This window comes from Homarus americanus, unplaced genomic scaffold (genome assembly GCF_018991925.1).
Source record: "Homarus americanus isolate GMGI-L3 unplaced genomic scaffold, GMGI_Hamer_2.0 scaffold48016, whole genome shotgun sequence".
NCBI classification, from domain to species: Eukaryota; Metazoa; Arthropoda; class Malacostraca; order Decapoda; family Nephropidae; genus Homarus; species Homarus americanus.
In genome coordinates this window covers 2,761,519-2,768,406 of record NW_024755055.1, presented here as the reverse complement: position 1 = coordinate 2,768,406, position 6,888 = coordinate 2,761,519, and positions in this window count along the sequence as shown.

Genomic DNA, 6,888 nt, shown 5'->3' with positions numbered 1-6,888 from the left:
CAGAGGCGAAAACAAAATGGCAAACAATTGCCTTCCATGCAATTAACGCGCAGAGGACGAAACAAAAAAACGGCAAATAGTTCGCTGAGCAGTGTGATTTATGGCAGCAGGGCGAAATAAAAATGGCAAATAATTGCCTTTGCGTGAATAATGTCAAAGAAGAGGCGAAACAAAAAAATGAGCAACAACTGCCTTTATATGTGACACGGCAAGGAGGGGCGACAATAAAATGGCAATAACTGCCTCCAGAGTGCCATTAATTGCAGCAGGGCGAAAACAAAATGGCAATTATTAGCCCTATATGATTCAAGTGCAGAAGAGGACGAAAACAAAAAATGGCAAATAAATTGCCTTATAGATTAATGCAAGAAGAGGGACGGAAAACAAAAAATGGGCAACACCGTCTTATATGTGATTACTGGGCAGAGGGCGAAACAAAAAATGGCAAATACTGTCATATGTGATTACAGCAGAGGGCGACAACAAAATGTAAACAATTGCCTTTATATATGTGGAATAATGGCAGCAGAGGGCTGACAATAAATAATGGCAACAATTGCCTGAGCAGGTATTAATGGCAGCAGAGGGCGAGTCAAAAAATGTTAAATAATCATTTTATATGTGATTAACAAGGAGAGAGGGAAGGACACAAAATGTCAAATTGCCTTATATGCAATTAACGGCAGTAGAGGGACTGAAAACAAAAATGGCAACAATTGCCTTAGAGGGATTACTGGCAGCAGGGCGAAACAAAAAATGGCAAATACCCTGCTTCTCTCAGAATAATAATGGCAGCAGAAAAAATGGCAACAATTGCCTTATATGTGATTAATGGCAGGAGAGGGGCGACTGTAAAAATGCACAGCGCAGTACAGTTCAGTACTGTACATAGGAAGTGGAGGTGCAGTTATTCACAAAACATTTGTGTTTGTTGTCGGCAGTAGTGATGGTGAGAAGGAGGAGGGAGCGGAGGGAGGGAGTTGGGAGGAGTGGTGACCTCGGTCAGGGGAGCAGGGACGAGTGGAGATGCCAGCCAGTACATTTCGGGTGTATTAATTGTTTTTATAGCTATTTTTGCATTTTAATATTAAATACTGTACATTACGTTTCAACAAAACTACCATTTATTTCTGAGAACACGGAAATGTAGTATTTTTGCTAAAATGATGTACGTATTACAGTGGAAAGTGGGATAAAATTGTGACGAAAGCAATGACTCTCTTTCTTTCGTTCAAAAGATGTTGCCGTAATCGCTTTTTGAATGGTTTTTAGTTGTGGGATTATAAGGAAACAAAGCGAAAAGTCATTGTTTTCGTCATGATTTTATCACCTTCCACTGTAATATGTACGTCATTCCAGCAAAAATATTATATTTCCATATTTATTTCTGAGAATGCATATATTCACTCAGTCACAGTTAAGGTAAAATATACTTGTGATGTAATATTTTAATGAAAATACGGTATCGTAGTTTTCTTTTGTTTCAAATTTAATTAACAAAGATTGATGTTTCAAATGTAATGACAAAAAATTTATGTACAGTATCTATAAATACACTTCAATGAATGAATACTTTGTTTTACATCGTCCTGTGCTACCATACCATGGATTTGGCTACTTTGGGCTTGCTATGATGACGCAAGAGATCTGCCCTGGCAACTGTACCAACACTCTCAGCTGGTGGTGCGTTGGTGCATCGTTTCCATTGTTTACTGGTAGTTACTGGTAAATATTTTTCAACCTAACAAAACTATTACCCTTTTAGAGGTCGACCCCCAAATTTTTGCCAAATAATTTGGTCTTAAAAGCTCGAACTACACACAGGTATATACGGTAAATAAGGACATGGGGGGCCAGGTTTTTTTTTGGGGGGGGGGGGGGCGGCACATATACGCGGATTTTTAACATCCACGGGTATCTCTGTTACGTAACCCCCACGTATGTTAAGGGCCGACTGTAATACCGATTTTCAAGATGAGAGATAGATCACTATCCTCTAACTACCGACCAATCAGTCTAACATCAATTGTAGGCAAATTACTGGAAGCAATCTTTTCAAACTACAGTATTCGAAATCACCTGGAGAAGCACAAGTTGATCAATGATTCCCAACATGGCTTCACAAGCGGGCGCTCATGTATAACTAATCTATTAACATTCTTTTCATCAGTTTTCGAATCAGTGGACAAAGGGCACAATTATGATGTGGTATATCTCGACTTTAGCAAAGCCTTCAACGGAGTCCCCCACGAAAGACTAATAAGAAAAGTGGAGGCTCATGGCATTAAAGGAGATATTCTAAAATGGATTAGGGCGTGGTTACAGGACAGGAAACAGCAAGTGAGCATTAACAGCACTAAACCCCACTGGAGCAACGTCACTAGTGGAGTTCCCCGAGGCTCAGTACTCGGACCATTATTATTTATTACAGTCTGCCCTTAACATACGCGGGTTTAGCATACACGGATTTGCAAATACGCGGATTGCCCCGCCGGAGGAATATTCTGTACATTGAAGTAATTAAAGTACATTCAAATCGTGCTCGGCACTGCACACCGCCCGCCACCCCACACACACACACATCGTGCATCACTCAGTCAGCCTCACTATAACCACGCTTGTGTTGACATCAGCATTGTAGGTCGACCCTGATTTTTTTACCAAAAAATCGTTAATTTATGATATTCCTTGTTTATAGGTCGACCCAAGTTTTTGAGGGTATTGGAACAACAAAACCTTCAGTAAAAACACTCTACGTCCTATAAACTGAGGCTCACCGTGCCTGAAACACCGAGTGCCGAAGGCAAATTGTTTACCATTTATTATTACGATACTTTACACTAAAACGCGGGTAGTTTCAACAAAAATATTGTATAGTTCCATTCAAGTATTTATTCAAGTCAATTAGGAGGGAATATTATTGTAATACAACAGTTTTTAACTGAAAACCATTCGAAAAGTGATTACGGTAACATCTTTTCAACGAAAGAAAGCGAAAGTCATTGCTTTCATAACGATTTTATCCTCTTCCAAGCAGCAACTTCCCAGCACCAGACTGTTTTGTATATAATATACAGTACTTTATATAAGAAAACCACCATTAAGAGTTTCCTTTCTCCAACCCATCCTGAGTGTGAGACAACATCACGTAACCCTACAGTCTCACAGTATTTGGTGTTTTACCCATAATAGAATTTGGGTAAATAACCACAGGCCTAATGTTGGCCTGTGACAAGAAACATAAGCTATAATAAGATACCCTTATTCTGGACAAATTCAAATAAATTGGTTAATGATAGTATAGCCTTGCCTAACCTAAATGACAAATCACTTCTCTTAAATTACGCATTTAGCCTAGAACATGGTGTTTTCCTTTCAATGTTTGCGTCATTTGGTCTGAATTGTCTTCAAGTTCCTACAAAAAAACAACAATTTAAAATCTGAAAATATATTGGATTAGCCGTAAATTTTCTTAAATTAATACTCTACCCTATGATACTGTTCAAGAAAAGTCTGGAACTAGGCCTAAGGTAGCTGCTAGACATGTGTCTCACTGACGGCCTGACTCCCCCCAAAAAAAACATTTACACATTCTCTAACATAACATAACATAACATAACATAAACCAAACCAAACCAAACCAAACCTAACCTAACCTATAGGTATAATTTCTTATTTAAATAATCCTCATGTTCTAACTAAATTAAGTAGCCCCCACATTTAAACATTTATTCGCCTAAGAGTGAAAAGCAGTTATATAGGCCCCGATTAATCAAGTTAATTGCAATCCATATTTTACGCCTATCATTTAATTTTGGCTAACCTTTGGAAATTTAAAGCCTTTCATGTTATCATAAGCCATATACATAAGAAAATAGGCTAAGGCTATTGGTTGAATATTAGAAAAACAAGGCGAAGTCTAAGCAGGAATGTTCACTTGACCTCATAATTGGCATAGATGGTGTTAAATCTGAGTGGGGCTGTGTAACCAGTGGGGTTCCCCAGGGGTCAGTACTAGGCCCACTCTTGTTCATAATCTACATAAACGATCTAGATACTGGGATCAGCAGTGACATAAGCAAGTTTGCGGATGACACCAAAATAGGCGGCAAATTAATTCAGGGCAGGATGCAAATGCACTACAGGAGGATCTAAATAAACTGCAGGGGTGGTCTGAAAATGGCAAATGAAATTCAACACCAGCAAGTGCAGCGTACTTAATATTGGAAGAACAAATACTGTCAATGTATACAGCCTTAACAACATCAACCTAGAGAAGTCGACATGTGAAAGAGACTTAGGGGTACTTGTAAGCCCGGACCTACGGCCTAGAAAACAGTGCGCTAATGTTCGAAATAAGGCAAACAGAGTACAGTATTGGGTTTTATATCTAGAAGTGTAAGTGATAAGAGTGCAGAGGTCTCATTGCAACTATATCTTGCGTTAGTCAGGCCGCACCTCGATTATGCGGTTCAGTTCTGGTGCCCTTATTATAGAATGGATATCAATTCACTAGAGTCGGTGCAGCGAAGAATGACGAAAATGATTCCGAGACTTAGAAACTTTCCATATCAAGATAGGTTAAAGAAACTAAACTTGCATTCCCTAGAAAGACGAAGAGTGCGGGGAGATATGATAGAAGTATTTAAGTGGGTGAAAGGAATCAATAAAGGAGATATAGATAAAGTTCTTATAATATCCGAGCAGGATAGGACTCGTAGCAACGGATTTAATTTGGATAAGTTTAGGTTTAGGAGAGATAGGAAGGAACTGGTTCACAAAAAGAGGTGGTGGACGAGTGGAACAAGCTTAGCAACTTTGTAGTAAGTGCTGAAACACTGGAGAGTTTTAAAAGGAGGCTAGATAGATTCATGGATGATAGAGAGTGGTAGTAACTCTTGACAGGAGCTGCCATGCACAGGCCAACCGGCCTATGGCAGACTCCTTATTTTCTTATGCTCTTAAGTTACGCGCTTTAACTTATGGAGTTCGATGTCAAATATTTGTTTTGAGTATATCATCGGTGTTTTGAGTATACCGATCTGAGAGGGAGCCACGAATTACCCAAAAGTACCCAAATGCACCCAAAAGTATATCAAATAAGGGTAAAATCTTAACGAATATCTGTTATACATACACAAAACATGCTTAATAATATTTTTAGTGTAATGTAAGATGAAATAATAAACAGCGAAAAACTTTCAGTATTGGCGAACGCTAAATTCCAAAGAGTTTGTGAACAAAGGGAGATAACTCAGATCCATCGTGATGCACTTCGCTAACCTAACCTAACCTAACGTAACCTAACGAAAAGTAAATCTTACGGCTATGTTAAATACCCCAAAGTAACAGAAACATCGGTAATTATATCGGTAAATTTTTCTTGTAGCTCCGTTCACTTGTAGCAAGTTAAAAATATATTTTTCTATTGTATTTGTGTGTGCTGAGACCGAATATGACCTTCCTTTTTGGCGGAAATTAGCCTCTTTTTTGGGCGATTTTTTTCGTTTGACGTTTTCCGAGAAAAAAGTGCCTAAGCGACTAACAAATACACAATAAAACACTAGAAAAACAATAACCAAACCCAACCTAACCTGACCTAACCTAACTGACTCTCACCATATGATGGAATCATCTATTTCTTACCTTATTGGCCGGGTTCTTGTTCGTCGTTGCATTCTGGGATTCTTACACAACGCCACATATGTTGGTCTTTACGATATTTACATTCCGTCTTGCTCTTAGTACACTTTACTGAGGTTGGAAGAACACCATGCGATCGAAAAAATGCTATAATTTCTACGTTATTTTTTTCCCAAAACTCGCAATCAGCTCCATATACTTTAAGTGACACCCATCACAGACTTCCATGGTCGGAACTTAACTTGAATTTCAAAATATGAGACCCAAAATAAAACTCGATTTTGATTGGGCCAAATATACTCTGTATTAGCAAAAACGCTTTTGATTGGCCGCGTGACCTGTACGGGTACGCATGCGCGTCATGATTTATGAAGGAGACGCGAGAGACATTGAGAGGCAGACGATAATGGCACGATGTTAATGGAAGAAAATAGAAAACATTTTGAAAAAGCTATCTCCGTTATTATACATTTCTGCCGGTAATGTAATAGATGAAAATTATCTTATAATTAGACGTCTTAATCGAATATGATAATAGATTAGTGGTAGGTGACTTTGGAATTTAGCGTTTTTCGCTGTTTATTATTTCATTATTTTGACTACATTTCAATGAAAACAGGTTTTAATGATGTAAAACATATATTCGTTAAGATTTTACCCTGATTTAATATACTTTTGGGTAATCGTTGGACCGATCTGAGACAGTAAGTCCAGTTACACAACGACATAGTCCCATAAATGTTTTAGAGGTCTCTCGCGTTCTCCTTCAGGTCTCTCACGTTCTCCTTCAGGTCTCTCACGTTCTCCTTCAGGTCTCCCACAGGTCTCCCTCATGGCCACACGACAATGATACATATTTCAACAGTATATATGGTAAGACATATATGCTCCTTTCATCTAATATATCACTGTAATGGTGGTGTTGTTAGTTAATGTTGTTACTCTTCCACGAACAGTCTAAAATATTTATCTTTCTATAAAAACTGTTTATTTATACATTATTATCAATATAAAACTATATAATAAAACTCCAAAGTAAAATTTATTTATCTATAGTAAAGGAAATATATTATCTCTAAGTAGGTTATAATATATATATATCTAAAAAAATATTTACCTTACATTACTAACATTAATCATCTTCCTACACGTGTTCACACTACTGTAAGTTATAAGAGTAAACGTTTCCAGCGACTATTTTAGCCACTTATTACTTATTTTAGCCCTTTACCGGTAAATTTTGAG